The following is a 17,350-nucleotide window of genomic DNA, read 5'->3' on the forward strand; positions in this document are numbered from 1 at the left end:
TTTGCACCTGATGCAAAGAACTGACTCATTTGAAAAGATCCCAATGCTGTGAAAGACTGCAGGCAGGAGAAGAAGGGGATAACAGAGGATGAGATGGTTGGATGGCATCACAGACTCAGTGGACATGAGTCTGAGTAAACTCCAGGAGCTGGTGATGGACAGGGAGGCCTGGCGTGCTCCAGTCCATGGGGTCACAAAGAGCTGGACATGACTGAGCGACTGAACTGAACTGAGACGCTTGGATGGCATCACTGACTCAATGGACATGAGCTTGAACAAGCTCCCAGAGATGGTGAAGGACAGGGAAGGCTGGCGTACTGCAGTCCATGGGGTTGCAAAGAGTCTGGCATGACTGAGTGACTGAACAACCACCTAAGAGAGAGTGTTGTGCACTCAAAGTGGAGGCTGTGCCGGCTCAGTGGTGTCATCTTCACTTACATCCCACATATTCAGCTAGTCTGCTGCCTCAGCCATTAACTACCCACTTTCTGTTATTTTTTGAACCATTGGGACCACGAGCATCACCTCTGTTTCTGCTTCCAGCGTTTGTAGCTCAGTCTGTAATTTTCCCCATACGTCCCCGCAACCTATGGATTTCCGACCAAGTACACCACCTAGTTTATTGTGATCCACACAGTCGAAGGCTTTGGCATAGTCAATAAAGCAGAGAGAGATGTTTTTCCGGAACTCTCTTGCTTTTTCGATGATCCAGTGGATATTGGCAATTTGACCTCTGGTTCCTCTGCCTTTTCTAAAACCAGCTTCAACATCTGGAAGTTCTTGGTTCATGTATTGCTGAAGGCTGGTTGGAGAATTTTGAGCTTTACTTTACTAGTGTGTTAGATGAGTGCAATTGTGCGGTAGCTTGAGCATTCTTTGGGATTGCCTTTCTTAGTGATTGGAATGACTGGTTCCAAATAGGAAAAGGAGTACGTCAAGGCTGTATATTGTCAGCCTGCTTATTTAACTTATATGCAGAGTACATCATGAGAAACGCTGGGCTGGAAGAAGCACAAGCTGGAATCAAGATTGCTGGGAGAAATATCAATAACCTCAGATATGCGGATGACACCACCCTTATGACAGAAAGTGAAGAGGAACTGAAAAGCCTCTTGATGAAAGTGAAAGAGGAGAGTGAAAAAGTTGGCCTAAAGCTGAACATTCAGAAAACTAAGATCATGGCATCTGGTCCCATCACCTCATGGGAAATAGATGAGGAGACAGTGGAAACATTGTCAGACTATTTTTTGGGGCTCCAAAATCACTGCGGATGGTGACTGCAGCCACGAAATTAAAAGACGCTTACTCCTTGGAAGGAAAGTTATGACCAAACCAGATAGCATATTAAAAAGCAGAGACATTACTTTGCCCACAAAGGTCCGTCTGGTCAAGGCTATGGTTTTTCCAGTGGTCATGTATGGATGTGAGAGTTGGACTGTGAAGAAAGCCGAGCGCCGAAAAATCAATGCTTTTGAACTGTAGTGTTGGAGAAGACTCTTCAGAGTCCCTTGGACTGCAAGGAGATCCAACCAGTCCATCCTGAAGGAGATCAGTCCTGGGTGTTCATTGGAAGGACTGATGCTGAAGCTGGAACTCCAATACTTTGGCCATCTGATGTGAAGAGCCGACTCATTTGAAAAGACCGTGATGCTGGGAGGGATTGGGGGCAGGAGGAGAAGGGGACGACAGAGGATGAGATGGCTGGATGGCATCACCGACTCGATAGGCATGAGTTTGAGTAAACTCCGGGAGTTGGTGATGGACAGGGAGGCCTGGCGTGCTGCGATTCATGGGGTCACAAAGAGTCGGACACGACTGAGCGACTGAACTGAACTGACGCCACCTAGTGGTGACACTGGACTCTGGCGGAATCAGACCTTAAACCCTGCAGTCAGGAGTTTATCAGCAACACCTTAACGAACTCGTCTTATAGAGTGTACTCACACTCATTTGACCTCATGTCTTCTAGAAGTTTCAAACTATGGGCAAAAAGTTAATGTCTGTTAGAGATGCTATTGGTCTCCCAGGGGACGCTAGTGGTAAAGAACCGGCATGTCAATGCAGGAGACATGAGAGATCTGGGTTAGATCCCTGGGTCGGGAAGATCCCCTGGAGGAGGGCATGACAACCCACTCTAGTGTTCTTGCCTGAGAAATCCCCATGGACAGAGGAGCCTGGCGGGCTACAGTCCATAGGATTGCAAAGAGACACGACTGAAGTGATTCAGCACATGGTACAGAGATGTTATTAAGCAATAAGAGATTAATTTTGTTATAAACCAGACACTGATATGATGAAACTGGACAGACAAATGAGTTTCTTGTCTTTTTTTGTCACACTACACGACCTCTGGGATCTTAGTTTCCCAATCAGAGATCAAACCTGCGCCCGCTACAGTGGATAAGTGGAGTCCTAGGCACTGGATGACCAGGGAAGACCCCAGCTTCTTGTGTTGATGGGAGGGGAATGGATGCTGGCTACTCAAGGTGATCGATAGAAAGGCCTACTGCAGTATTCAACTTTGTGCTAATTCTCATGTTTCTCCTAATGTGTAGCACTCAAATGGTGATCTGGGTGTCTATCATAAACCCTTAAAGTGTACTGGGGAGGAAATAGCAAACCCTGGATATTTCACATCATAGAATCTGTGTGACCAAATAATGTTTTTTTTATAAACTCATAGAAGCCTCTGGATTTAGGGGACAAATCAATGCTGATATTTGGTCAGTTAGAAATGCAACTTAGGTTTATGGTTCACAGAATTTTTCTAAAAACCAATTTTTCAGTATTTTGAATGCCACTTGCAAAAGCGAGAAATACTACAAATGTGTTCAACTGGCTGACAAAATTAGGATGACTATAATCTTCTAATAAAATGCATGGTATAGTAGTAAAATTACTGCTGAAAAAACACACCCTTATCGTGGCAAAACCACACAGCTTTATATCTGGATTTGTTTGGGCAGGTGAGTCGTTATTCTGTACACGACAGTTTTTCTACATTTTATGAGCATGTGGTAAAATTGCTGGGTTTCTCTGGTGGCTCAGTGGTAAAGAATCCACCTGCAATGCAGGAGATGTGGGTTGGAGCCCTGGGTTGGGGAAATCCCCCTGAGAAGGCAGTGGCAACCCACTTCAGTGTTCTTGCCTGGGAAATCCCATGGACAGAAGGGCCTGGTAGGTACAGTCCATGGAGTTGCAAAGAGCTGGACATGACTGAGCACACACACACCTTACCTTAACAAACTCCATGTTAAAGGGGGCGCTGACATTCACTTGGTCTCTCTCGACCTTCTCTGATGCACCCCACATTTTAGAATGTATAAGTAGACAGAGAGAAGTAAAAAATACACCCCATGGGGCTTATTCTTGGTGGGGGCTGTTTGAGGCTAAGTTGCCGGGATGCACACAGACACAATGATGACATAAAATGGTTAGTGAAAAAAAAAGGTCAGTGAAATGAAAGTGGAGTCGCTCAGTCGTGTCCGACTCTTTGTGACTCCGTGGACTGTAGCCCACCAGGCTCCTCTGTCCATGGGATTTTTCAGGCAAGAATACTGGAGTGGGTTGCTGTTTCCTTCTCCAGGGGATCTTCCCAACGCAGGGATCAAACCCAGGTCTCCCATGTTGCAGGCAGACGCAGGCAGACGCTTTAACCTCTGAGCCACCAGGGAAGCCCAAAATGGTTAGTAGAGTAGTTCAATTCATTTATATGTGCTTGTGTTGGCTTTTGATAGGAGTGGATCACGATCTCTTAATTTGTCCTCCTCCATTTTTTTTTATTGCTTTTTCCTCTTCTTTGCTACCCTCCACTATTGACTATCAAGCACATACACACACACACACATTTTCCCTTAGTTACTAAAATCGCTGAACTTTCTTAAGTCAATCTGAGCATGCATTGTCCCTTGTAACTTCGTGTAGCTACTTCTACAACAACGATGAACAACAAGAACAAAAACCTATATAGCACTTCATAAGTGTCAAGCCGTTTTCAACACTTGTAAGCGTATTACTCATGGAATCCTCTCAACATAATATATATGGTGGAGGTTACTAGTATCCTTATTTTGTAGATGTGGAAACTAAAGAACAGAGAGTAACTCACCCAGGATCTCACAGCGAGTGCTCCTAAAGCTGAGATTGGAAGTGAGGGGCCAGCCCCACTGGTAGTGGTTTAGTCAGTTATGTCCGATTCTTACGACCCCATGGACTGTAGCCTGCCAGGCTCCTCTGTCCATGGGATTCTCCAAGCAAGAATACTGGAGCGGGTTGCCATGCCCTCCTCCAGGGGATCTTCCTGATCCAGGAATTAAACTGATGGATTCTTTATTGACTGAGCCACCAGGGAGCCCTTCCCTAATCTGAAGTTAGATTTTTCTGGTCTAGCGTATCTTTATCCCTCGTTCCTTTATTCATCATCACTATTCTCGTATTTATACATTGTGGATTTACCTTTTGTTAATAGAATATAGCTAAAATTTTAACCTAGACTGTTTGTATGGGATGATTTGAACCATTAATATTATTATTGGTATATTTAAATTTATTTTTCTCATTTTTCTCCATGATGGATTTATTTATTTTTATCCCAATCACATCCTCTGTCTTTACTGCATGTATTTTAGAGTTTGCTTTGCTGAGGTCTACAGGGCACACCTGATAATGCTTATCATCCTCAATTTGGATGACATAAATATTAAGCCTTTACTCTGAGTTTTAGATCATCAGTTTCGTCATCAGCCCTATACCAAGAGCTTCCCAGGTGGCACTAATTGTGAAGAACCCTTGTCAATGCAAGTAGATGTAAGGGATGTAGGTTTGAGGTGGGGGTTTGATTCCTGGGTTGAGAAGATCCCCTGGAGGAGGGCATGGCAACCCACTCCAGTATTCTTGCTTGGAGAATCCCATGGACAGGGGAGCCTGGCGGGCCAGTCCATGGGGTCATGAAGAGTTTGACATGACCGAGGTGACTTGCATGCACACATACCAAGCTCAGAGGTGTAAAGCCTAGTACACAGGTCTTGGAGCCCTGTACCAAGATCATCTTTGGAGCACACCGAGTCGCTAGTGACCGTTGCCATGAGCCCCCTGTCCTAAACCAGCTAGCTCCCTGACCCCATATTACATAAAAAATACCCACCCTATAGCATACTAACCCACCAGCAGGTGCCACTCTTCCAGCAGGGACTTTTACTGTCCTGAGGCTGTAAAAATCGACCACTAGCCCATAAAGGCGTTGGCTCTGCCTTGAGTTGGCCCCCTATTTCAACAGTGTCTCCTGCTCTAATAAACTCTATCCTCTCCTTCTGCCTTGTGTCTGGAAATTCTTGTCCAACCTGTGCACAGACCAAAACAAGTTTCTCTCTCTCTCCCCCTGTTTTTTTTTTGGCCAAGCTACATCACATGTGGGATCTTAGTTCCGTCCCCAGGGATGGGACCCATGCCCCCTGTAGTGGAAGCGTGGAGTCCTAAGCACTGGACTGACCGGGATTTCTGGTTTGTCTCTATTTTGAAAGTGCTTTCTTAATGGCACCAAGAAGTGTTGCTATATGAACATGTATGTACTCTGAGTCCATGGGGCTGGATTAGGTGAAGCTTCTGAAAAAGGAGTCACAGCATGTACACAAGCAGGAAAAAGCGCCAGCAGTGAAGAGGGAGACAGCACATTGATCATGGACTGAAGCTGCCTTTATTCTCTCCTCATCCCCTTTCCTGTCTAGCTCAGGCTTCTGGTGATTTCCATAGGAAAGAAGTGCCCAGTTCTGTGTTTTTTTCAATTCACCGAAGTACATGTTTGAGGGTAGAAAGACGATCAAATGTTTTCCTGGGAAAATTTAAACGTGATTCAGCATAAAAGTGAGATGGTGCAGGCAATATTTTATCCATTGTGAGTGCAAGAAAATGAATGGGAACATTGCTTTTTCTGGCACTAGATGGCAGTCTGTCTCTGCAAACCAAACTGGATGAACAGGCTCTCTGACAAGCTGGCTGACTTCCCCTAGGAGGTGCCCAAGCTCTCTTAGCAGCTTTCCTGACTGAAGAAGCCAAATTAGAAGTGGTCAGTTCAGTTCAGTTCAGTTCAGTCACTCAGTCATGTCTGACTCTTTTCGACCCATGGACTGCAGCACGCCAGGCCTCCCTGTCCATCACCAACTCCCAGAGCTAATTCAAACTCATGTCCATTGAGTCTGTGATGCCATCCAACCATCTCATCCTCTCCCATCTCCTCCTCCCACCTTCAATCTTTCCCAGCATCAGGGTGTTTTCCAATGAGTCTGTTCTTCGCATCAGGTGGCCAAAGTGTTGGAGTTTCAGCTTCAGTGTCAGTCCTTCCAATGAATATTCAGGACTGATTTCCTTTAAGATTGACTGGTTGGATTTCCTTGCAGTCCAAGGGACTCTCAAGAATCTTCTCCAACACCACAGTTCAAAAGCATCTTCTACTTACTGAGGAAGGAACGATACGGATGGTCCCCTGAGACTTGTGGCTGAGTTAGAACTAGGGGAGGGAAGAGAGTGGGTGAAAGAGAAGACAGGGTATGGTTAGTTATAGCAAACAATTCAGTGAAGACAGCAGAGAGCAAATGCCTTTCTGAGGAAGTAACTTTGGACCTAACTTTGGATTTGAGAACAAATCTTGCATGCCTTCTTTTTGATATTCTGTATTCACAGGCTTTCTTCCTCCAATTGTCTTGGAAAGAACCTGAATAATAGACAGTGCAGCTTTAGGTTTTATAGGACTGAGGTAGGAATCAATTCACCTTTCAAGATGCTTACCATATTTTCTTGTGCCTCCTAATTAAAAAAAAAATTCCAAGAACATTTCTCTTAGTACTGCCACTTTTCATCAATAGACATTTATGGAGATAACTCTATATTTAAAAACTTTTGCTAGCACTTTGGTAGATACAAAGAAGTACTCGATAGGCCCTGAGGAAGTACTATTACCTGGGTCTCCTGCATTCCAGGCAGATTCTTTACTGTCTGAGCCACCAGGGAAACCCAAGGGTAAGTTTATTGGGAGGTAAGAATTCTACCATTGAACCACCAATGCTGTATAAGCATATTGAATCATCAAAAATGGTGCAACCACTCACCTCTCCATAGAGAGCTGTGTTTTCATATTTTTGAAACTTAAAATGCATTTTCTGCTTAAGGTGCCTTATTGCATGACTGTTAGTTGACTCTCGAGAGTCCCTTGGACTGCGAGGAGATCCAACCAGTCCACACTAAAGGAAATCAGTCCTGAATATTCATTGGAAGGACTGATGCTGAAGCTGAAGCTCCAATACTTTGGCCACCTGATGCAAAGAGCTGACTCATTGGAAAAGACCCTGATGCTGGGAAAGATTGAAGGTGGGAGGAGAAGAGGACAACAGAGGATGAGATGGTTGGATGGCATCCCCGACTCCATGGACATTAGCTTGACTCTGGGAGCTGGTGACGGACAGGGAAGATTGGTGTGTTGCAGTCCATGGGGTCGCAAAGAGCAGGACATGACTGAGCGACTGAACTGAACTGAGTTTTCCAAATTAACCCATAATATTACTACATTATATATCTTTAAAATCATTTTCCTTTATTATTAGAGTAATCTATGATTGTTTTTGGACTCCCCTTGTGGCTTAGCTGGTAAAGAATCTGTCTGCAATGGGGTAGACCTGGGTCCAACCCCTGGGTTGGGAAGAGCCCCTGGAGAAGGGAATGGCTACCCACTCCGTTATTCTGGCCTGGAGAATTCCATGGACTGTATAGTCCATGGGGTTGCAAAGAACCGGACACGACTGAGCGACTTTCACTTCACTTTATGATTATTTTTTAAAATATAAAAAATTAAAATATTGTAATCACCCTAAATTCCATCCACAGACATAGCCACTGTTAACATTTTGATTTCAATATTTTTCTCTATTAATTAAAGCAAATTGCCATAATTATTAATTATCAGGCGTATTTCCCTTCATCAGCTAAAATTCTTCAAACATGTGGACTCTGGGGAGAGACTGCCTGATGTGGTTTCTGGAACTAACATTGAACTTGGTCTTTTCATCCACAAAGTGGGAGTAACAAGAGTCCTTCCAACACAGAATTATCTATAAATGAGATAGTGCAGGTAATGTGTCTGGCACCTAAGAGACACGCAGTAAGGACTTCCAGGCAGTCCAGTGGCTAAGACTCTGAGCTCCCAGTGCAGGGCGCCTGGGTTCCACCTCTGGTCAGGGAACTAGATCCCACAAGGAGGATCAAAGTTCCCACGTGCTGCAGCTAAAAGCCGGAGCAACCAAATAAATAAATATTAAAAAAGAAATGTCCAATAAATATTAGCTTTGATGCTGCTATGACCATTATTACATAAAGTTTTCTCCTATTATAAAATCATGATAAAATGTGTAGCAAAGTCAAAGGAGTGTAAATAAGAACATAAAAATCATGTATAGTCTCATGACACAGAGATGGTCATTGTTAATCTTCTAATTCTTTTTTAATAGTTTTCTTTGAAAAATCCAAATAGGGATCCTATTTTTGTTTTGTTTGCTGCTGTCTGACTTACTCTCTCACCAAGAGAACCCTGATTTTATTGGCTGCAAAATAGTCTATTGTATGGAAGTTTCAGAAGTATGTATTGTAATTAACTATTTCCCTATGTTTGCGGGCCTTCCAGCTGTTTGGTATTATAAACAATGATGTGATGAATATTCTAGATATAAAATCTTGTTTGCATTTGGCTTAGTTATCTAGATTAATGTCATAGAAGTAGAATTATTGAGTTGATGTATATGAACTGTTTTTTAATTCTTGATATACACTGGCTAAATTCTTTTTAGAACATTTCAACTGATTTATATTTCTTCCAACTTCAGTGCCTGTTACTTTAAGTACTCTCATATTTTGAATTTTGGCTAATTTGAAAAGTACAGTCTCGTCTTACTTGGCATTAATTTGGTGGATGATGGGGTAAGACTTTTTTTTCATATTATCATCCATTCTGTGAAATCTTTTTTCCTTTGTCCATTTTCTTATTGTGGTTTTACTTTTAAAAGTCAATTTATGTCAACTTTTTATGTAATACTTGCACACATGCTAAGTCGCTTTAGTTATGTCTGACTCTTTGTAACCCCATGGACTGTAGCCCTCCAGTCTCCTCCGTTCATGGAATTTTCCAGGCAAGAATACTGGAGTGGGTTGCCATTTCCTCCTCCAGGGGATCTTCCCGACCCAGGGATTGAACCCATGTCTCTTACATCTCCTTCATTGGCAGGCAGGTTTTTTTTTGTTTGTTTTTGTTTTTTACCACTAGCACCACCTTGAAAGCCCATGTAATACACAGACTAACTCATTTCCATATTCATTTTTAGAAATTTGCAGTTTACTTTTTAATCAGGCTTACGGTGGAATTTTCTTGAGGGAAAGAAAATTTCAATTTGTGTGCAATCAGACCTGTTTAATTTGTGTGTATTTCAGGGGGTGGATTTCTTCTTTTGATTTTATGCTGAAAAACATCATTCCTTACCCACAGATCAAGTTAAATTTTATTCCATAACTAAAAAGTAATCTGTGGGATGAAACTTTGAGTCTGTGTGACTCTCCTGTTCCCCCAACAAACTCTGGCACACTGGCTTTTTTAATCCAATGATAATTCTTGCCTGAGTCAATTATTTCATTGATGATTGCAGCATACAGTTAATTCCTTAAAAATTAACTATTTTAATCCACCTGGGCTTCCCCGATGGTTCAGCAGTAAAGAATCTGCCTGCAATGCAGGAGATAAGGGGTTGGTCCCTGGGTCAGGAAAGATCCCCTGGAGGAGGAAATGGCAACCCACTCCGGTATTCTTGCTTTGAAAAGATCCCATGGACAGAGGATCCTAGTGGCCACAGCCCATGTGGTCTCACAGAGTTGGACTCTACTAAGTGACTAAACTTGTGCTGACTTTTATTTGAATACAGCATGAGAGGAAATATTAAACTGACTTAATTCCTCCCATGTGTGGATATTTACTTTTTATTAGTTTATTTTTTTAACTGATAAAGTAACATGTGAGATAAAAATGCTAACAGTAAAAGTGGAAACACAATAAAAGGAAGTTCTCCTCCTACAGTCTTGGTGGGAATGTAAATTGGTTTAGCCACTTTATGGAGAACAGTATGAAGGTTTCTTAAAAAGCTTAAAATAAAGTTACCATGTGATCCACCAATCGTACTCTTGGACATGTATCTGGAGAAAACCATAATTCAAAAAGATACACATCCTCCGGTGTTCATTGCAGCACTGTTTACAGTAGCCAGGACGTGGAAGCTAAATGTCTGTCAACAGAGGAATGGATAGACGATGAGGCGTATATAGTCACGCGTCTGACTCTTTTGCGACCCCATGGACTGTCCACCCACCAGGCTCCCCTGTCTGTGGGCTTTCCCAGAAAGGGTACTGGAGTGGTTTGCCATTCCCTTCTCCAGGGGACCGTCCCAACCCATGGATCAAACCCGTGTCACCTGCATTGACAGCTGGAGTCTTTTCCACTGAGCCGCCAGGGACGCCCACAATGGAGTAGTACTCAGCCATAAAAAGCCTGAAATGATGCCATTTTCAGCAACATGGGTGGATCTAGACATTATCATACTAAGTGAAGTAAGTCAGACAAAGACATACTTATGATGTCACATAGATGGAATCTAAACTGTGGTAAAAGTGAACTTATTCAAAAAAACAGAAACAGACTCAGATATAGAGAAGAAACTTGCGGTTACCAAGGGGGAAAGGAGGGAAGGGATGAATTAGTGGTTTGGGATCAGCAGACACAAGTGTGAAATAGATGAACACAGAGGTCCTACTGTACAGCACAGGGAACTATATTCAGTATCTCAATCCATGTTGGAAAAGAATAGATATATACGTTTAACTGAATCATTTTGCTGTACATTGAAACTAACACAACATTATAAGTCAGATCTACTCCAATTTAAAAAAAGGTTTTCTTCTCTTCTTACTCTGGGCTTTTCAGTTCCTCTCTTCAGAGTCAATCTGTGCTTCTTATTTCTTGTATAACTCTCCAAAGTTATTCTAATATACAATTTCCTGTGTGCCTGTGTGTATCTTTGTGTGTATGTCCATGCTGCATAATGGAAACATACTAGCTGTTGTGTCCATGGATTCTTTCTTTTCTTTTTTAATTGGAGGATAATTGCTTGTAGGTCAAAGCTATGGTTTGTCCAGTGGTCATGTATGAATGTGAGAGTTGGACCATAAAGAAAACTGAGCGTCAAAGAATTGATGCTTTTGGACTGTGGTGTTGGAGAAGACTCTTGAGAGTCGCTTGGAAAGCAAGGAGATCAAACCAGTCCATCCTAAAGGAGATCAGTTCTGAATATTCATTAGCAGGACTGATGCTAAAGCTGAAGCTCCAATACTTTGGCCACCTGATGAGAAGAGCTGACTCATTGGAAAGGACCCTGATGCTGGGAAAGACTGAAGACAGGAGAAGAAGGGGATGTCAGAGGATGAGATGGTTGGATGGCATCACCGACTCAATGGACATGAGTTTGAGCAAACTCTGGGAGATGGTGAAGGACAGGGAAGCCTGGTCACAAAGAGTCAGACACGACTGAGTGACTGAACAACAGTAACTGCTTTACTGTGTCCTGGATTCTTAGCGTTTCTTAAGTCCATTTCTTACGAGTACACAAACGGCTACCTCAGTCTTTTTCTAAAAAGAGAGTTATATTTGAAAGAGGTATGGTTTATTTGGGGCTTCCTGGTGGCTTAGTGATAAATCTGTCTGCCAATGCAAGAGACTTGGGTTTGATCCTTGGGTTGGGAAGATCCTCTCTAGAAGGAAATGGCAATCCTCTCTAGTATTCTTGCCTGGGACATTCCATGGACAGAGGAGCCTGGCAGACTACATTCCATGGGGTTGCAAAGAGTCAGACATGACTGAGCGACTCGACAACAACAACAATAGTTAATGTGACCGATTTCTGACTTCAAAGTAGACTTTGATGAGCTGGATTGGGAAGGTGTGAGAACAGACGTGCTGTCACCAACGGCCCCCAGGGCATTTCCAACCCCTGTTAGTAGGTAAGCTCATTGATGGCATTGGTTTGCTTCTTCTCTACTGCTTTCCTGGTGTCTATCACTGGGGTATAAATTAATCCCTTCTGCTCTCATAATCTACTTTTTAGTATATGTGCTGCCGAAGGGAGCACAATCTTCTGCTTTTTAGCTCTAACACTTTGGCCACCTGATGCAAAGAGCCGACTCATTGGAAAAGACTCCAATGCTAGGAAACATTGAAGGCAGGAGGAGAAGGGGACGACAGAGCTAAACAGCAATCAGCTAAACTGCTCATGCCAGCAGTTGGATGGCATCACCTACTCAATGGATGTGAGTTTGAGCAAACTCTGGGAGATGGTGAGGGACAGGGAAGCCTATAATACTGCAGTCCATGGGGTTGCAAAGACACAACAGAGTGACTGAACAATAGCAAGATGGAGACTATTACGTTTAGAATGGATAAACAACAAAGTCCTACTGTATAGCACAGAGAACTACATTCAGTATCCTATGATAAACCATAATGGGAAAGAATGTAAAGAAGAAGGTCTGTATGTGTGTATCTGAGTCACTTCGCTGCATAGCAGAGATGGGCACAGCACTGTAAATTGACTATAGTACAATGCAATTGTTTTTAAAAGCAGTCTTGGCCCTAGCTGTTATGATTCTCAGAATTGGAGAGTTCAGAAGGAGCTGAAAAGGCCATTTAGTCCACACTCTTCCTTTTGTCCACGTGGGCCAGGCCTGTGTGATCACGGCCCGTATGCCATCACCTGCTGTTTTATGGTTTCCTCTCAGGGCTGCAGTTCTAAACATCATGGAGCCAAGTGATTTTTGTTTAGCTCAGTACAGGGAGGCATTGACCCTACCAGGTGGCCAGGTGGGGCCAAGGGCCGGGTGCCGCCCTAGCGCTGTGCCCTCACTGAACTGACAGTCAGTCACCAGGCCCGTGACCTTGCCTACCTCAAGGTTGAAAGTTGAAGGCCCAACCAGTTGGCCCCTGCAGCTTTGAGACCTGGGACTTAGCAGGTCTGGTCACCTGGGCCTGTGGCCCATAACTGTTCTCCTACTTTTGTGAGAGAACTGTAACTTCTAACGCTCCCCATATATTTCAGAGGTAAGGTTTCAGATTTAATACAGGTATTTGTTTTTATTTATGTATTTGGCTGTGCCGGGTCTCAGTTGCAGCAGGCAGGATCTTCACTGGAGCATGGGGATCTTTAATGTGGCATGCAGGATCTAGTTCCCTGACCAGGGATCAAACCGGGGCCCCTCCGCATAGGGAGTACAGTGTCTTAATCGCTGGATGACCAGGGAAGTCCCTCAGATTTAAAAAGAAGAAGCAACCAGACTACTTCAATTGTCAGGAGGGCGTAAACATGGTTATCAGACCTTTAACCAAGAGCTGACACTAAGAAGGAGCACAAACAATGAGAAAAGAGGAGGCTATGTGCATTCAAGATAAACGGGGCACTCACCGATGCTTGCCTGTTGCACGCGATCTTTCAGCCCTTCTGTTCCCAGCTCTGAAGCTCAAGTAGGAAACGTGGGCGAAGCCAAGTGCCCCTTGGCAGATGGTACTGGGCTCCAGACCTCGGCGTCCTAACGAGCCTGGAGGAGCTGGGGCCTTGTATGGGGAGACTGCCCTTTCTTGGGCTCTGATTTCCCTCAGGAGAGTTGTGTGGCTCTCTAGTATTTTATTTTTGTCACCAGCCTTATGCGCCAATGCTGTCAATGTGGTTACGAGTAGCAAACAATCACAAATAAACACTCATATTCATTTTTCCTTAGGAACCATAGGCATCAGCCACACACTCGCATGAGCCCAGCCAAGTAAATATGACTGTCAATTTAAAAAAAAAATTGTTCATACAAAATCACACATCTTTGCAGAATATTGTTATTATTCTCTTTGTAATTTCATGGCTGTTGAAATCTGGGAAAAATATTTTGAAACCCCAGAAATTAGTTGTTTCAAAAATTTAAAATATTTCCAAATCAATGGATTTGCAAGGGTGCTAAATGAAGGTTACAAAGACCCGCATTTTGCAGCTCTAGAGACCACAGTCCTATCCTCTGCTATTCATGCAAATTCTCTCCCTCTTATAGTGGAAAATGCAGGAAATCTGTTTCAACATTGTGCCATGACATGTTTTCCCAGGGAAAATTTAATTCTGTAAATTGTTCTTTACCACATTCAACATACACTAATCATCCACAGTTCAAGGTCAGATTGCATTTTGTAACTTGGTCTATTAATGCAACAAATTTGTGCTTCAGTTGATTTCAAAATCATCTCTGGTTGTAACAGACATATTTTTTTGCATATGGTTATGGTATAGTCACTCTGTTGTGTCAGACTCTTTGCGATCCCATGGATAGTAGCCCGCCAGTTTCCTCTGTTTGTGGGCTTCTCTAGGCCAGACTGCTGGGGTGGGTTGCCATTGCCTTCCCTGTGGGATCTTCCCGACCCAGGGATTGAACCAAGGTCTCCTGCATTGCAGGCAGATTCTTTACCACTGAGCTACAGGAAAGATCAGTATATATATATATATATATATATATATATATATACACTTGAATCTTATGTAAAAAAATATGTATATATATACTTTTTTGCATAAGATTCAAGTAATAATACATATGGAGAAATGGCATAATTTTAAAAATTAATTTTTATTGATGTATAGATTTACCATATTGTGTTAATTTCAGGTATACAGCAATAGCACAAATTTTTAAAGCCATCAAACTGTAAATAAAATGAAAACAATGTAAATAGATTTCAAATTAATTTGCTGTAATATGATGCTAATTTAATATGATTGTGATTTCCTTTAGTCACTAGAAATTACATTTTATTAGCATCTGTTTCAATATGGGAGGACTATCAGTTTAATTTTAATTTAAAAAAATAAATTTTATGAAAAGATTCTGAGTTTTTAAAATATTAAATGTTTACCTAGAATCATTTGCAATGATCATTACTCAAACATAGTCTAATATTTGCACTGGATGCTAAGGAATGAAATGAAAGTCAATAACAAAGCATATTATTTTTAATTCAGATGATTAATATAATCATAATGATGTCTCAGCAGGTAAAGAATCTGCCTACAATGCAGGAGACATGTGTTCGGTCCTAGTTATATTCCCACTGACACTTTCTTAGCCAGAAATAGGTTGGGGGCCATTATCACATGTTGAAAATTGAAAATCCTGTTCCTCAAACTTTATTGAGGAGGTTAGGAAGATCCCCCTGAGGAGGAAATGGCAACCCACTCCAGTATTCTTCTCTGAAAAATCTCATAACAGAAGAACCTGACAAGCTACAGTCCATGGGGTTGAAAAGAGCTGGGTATGACTGAGCAGCTGAGCACACACAATGCTGTATTTCCTGAGAAAAGAAGGAATGCAGACTAATATGAAATTGTGTGAGAACAACACAAAATCCTTCTTGATAAAGCACATATTTTATTTTATGTTATTTTCTAATTTTTTATTTTATATTGGGGTGGAGTTGATTGAAAATATTGTGATAGTTCAGCAAAGTGACTCAGTTATGCACATACACGCATCTATTCCTTTTCCTTTTGGGCTGTTACAGAGCTCTGAGCAGAGTCCCCTGTGCCGTACAGCGGGCCCTTGCTGGTTACCCGTGTTACATAGAGCAGTGTGCACACGCTCATCCCAAACTCCCTACCTATCCCTTCCCCCAACAACCCCCCCATCTTCCCCCAGTAACCATACATTCCTTCTTTAAGTCTGTCAGTCTGATAAACCATCCATTTAAAAAAGCAGAACCCTAGACCTGAAGAATAAATTCTCTCTGTTTAAATAAGGTGAAAGAAACATATTCACTTTTTGAAAACTGTTTACCTGAAAGCTAAACTTTCTCTATTTAAATAACGTGAGAAAAGCATTTTCATTCTTACTTGAAAACTTTACTTGGTTAATGGTTACTTTTCTTCATTAGGATTTCACAAGGTACAAGGCAAAAACCAAAAAAAGAAAAACTTGCATTAATAAACCTGTTTATCAACAAACTAGGAGAAGGCAATGGCACTCCACTCCAGTACTCTTGCCTGGAGAATCCCATGCACGGAGGAGCCTGGTAGGCTGCGGTCCATGGGGTAGCTAAGAGTGGGACATGACTGAGCGACTTCACTTTCACTTTTCACTTTCATGCATTGGAGAGGGAAATGGCAACCCACTCCAGTATTCTTGCCGGGAGAATCCCTGGGACGGGGGAGCCTGGTGGGCTGCCGTCTATGGGGTTGCACAGAGTCAGACACGACTGACGTGACTTAGCAGCAGCAGCAACAAACTGATAATTATAGTGCATTGTTTGTGTGTGTCTTAAGGTTTAGGAAAAGAAAGAGATTTGCTACCTTGAGCAAGCAAACAATGTGTTTTTACTGGTTACCTCTAATGGCAAAGAATTTCTTTTGGTTATTGCTCATCTTTATGGCCTGCCCCAAATGACAGAATAAGTCCTGGAGTTTTGATCTCTTTTTCATTGATGTGCCGTGAAGATGGGAGCACACATTTCTGAACCAAACCACTGCTTGGTCGAGCCCTAGGTGAATGCTGTGGGTCTCTGTGGCTCCCGGCCCACTCTGCTTCACAGCATCCCTGCCTCAGATGGGTCCAGCAGCTGTCTGACTCTGCCCCACATCCGCAGTGTGGATCCGTCATCTCCCGGGGAGACTGGCTGTGTCATGGAACGGGCACAGCCTTTGGAGTCAGACCGACTTTGGCTCATCCCGCTCTGCCATCAGCAGCCTGGGCAACTTTACTTCCCTGAGCCTCAGTGCCATCCTATGAGCCAGGGCTAAGGAGGACTGACTCCTCATCTGGGGAGGTGAGAGGAACTGCATGAGATGATGTAAGTAAACAGGAACTTGCCACATACTCAGGAGACACAATAAAATACCATCTGATGTACACTTCCAGGCTTCAAGTGGGTTTAACTTGGCTCCTGTGACCCTAGGCAATTCACATGACTTCTCTGAACCTCAATGTTTTCATCAGTAAAATGAGTCCATAGGGTTCAGCTGGGCTTTGTGGGTGGGGCTAGTGGAAAAGAATCTGCCTGCCAATGCAGGAGAGGTAAGAGACCTGGGTTTGAGTCAGGCCTGAGTCAGGATCCCCTGGAAGAGGGCATGGCTACCCACTCCAATATTCTCGCCTGGAGAATCCCATGGACAGAGGAGCCTGGCAGGCTATGGTCCAAAGAGTCACAGAGTCAAACATGACTGAAGCGACTTAGCGTGCACGCATGCACTAATACTCACAT

Source organism: Muntiacus reevesi, chromosome 21, assembly GCF_963930625.1.
Source record: "Muntiacus reevesi chromosome 21, mMunRee1.1, whole genome shotgun sequence".
Classification (NCBI taxonomy): Eukaryota; Metazoa; Chordata; class Mammalia; order Artiodactyla; family Cervidae; genus Muntiacus; species Muntiacus reevesi.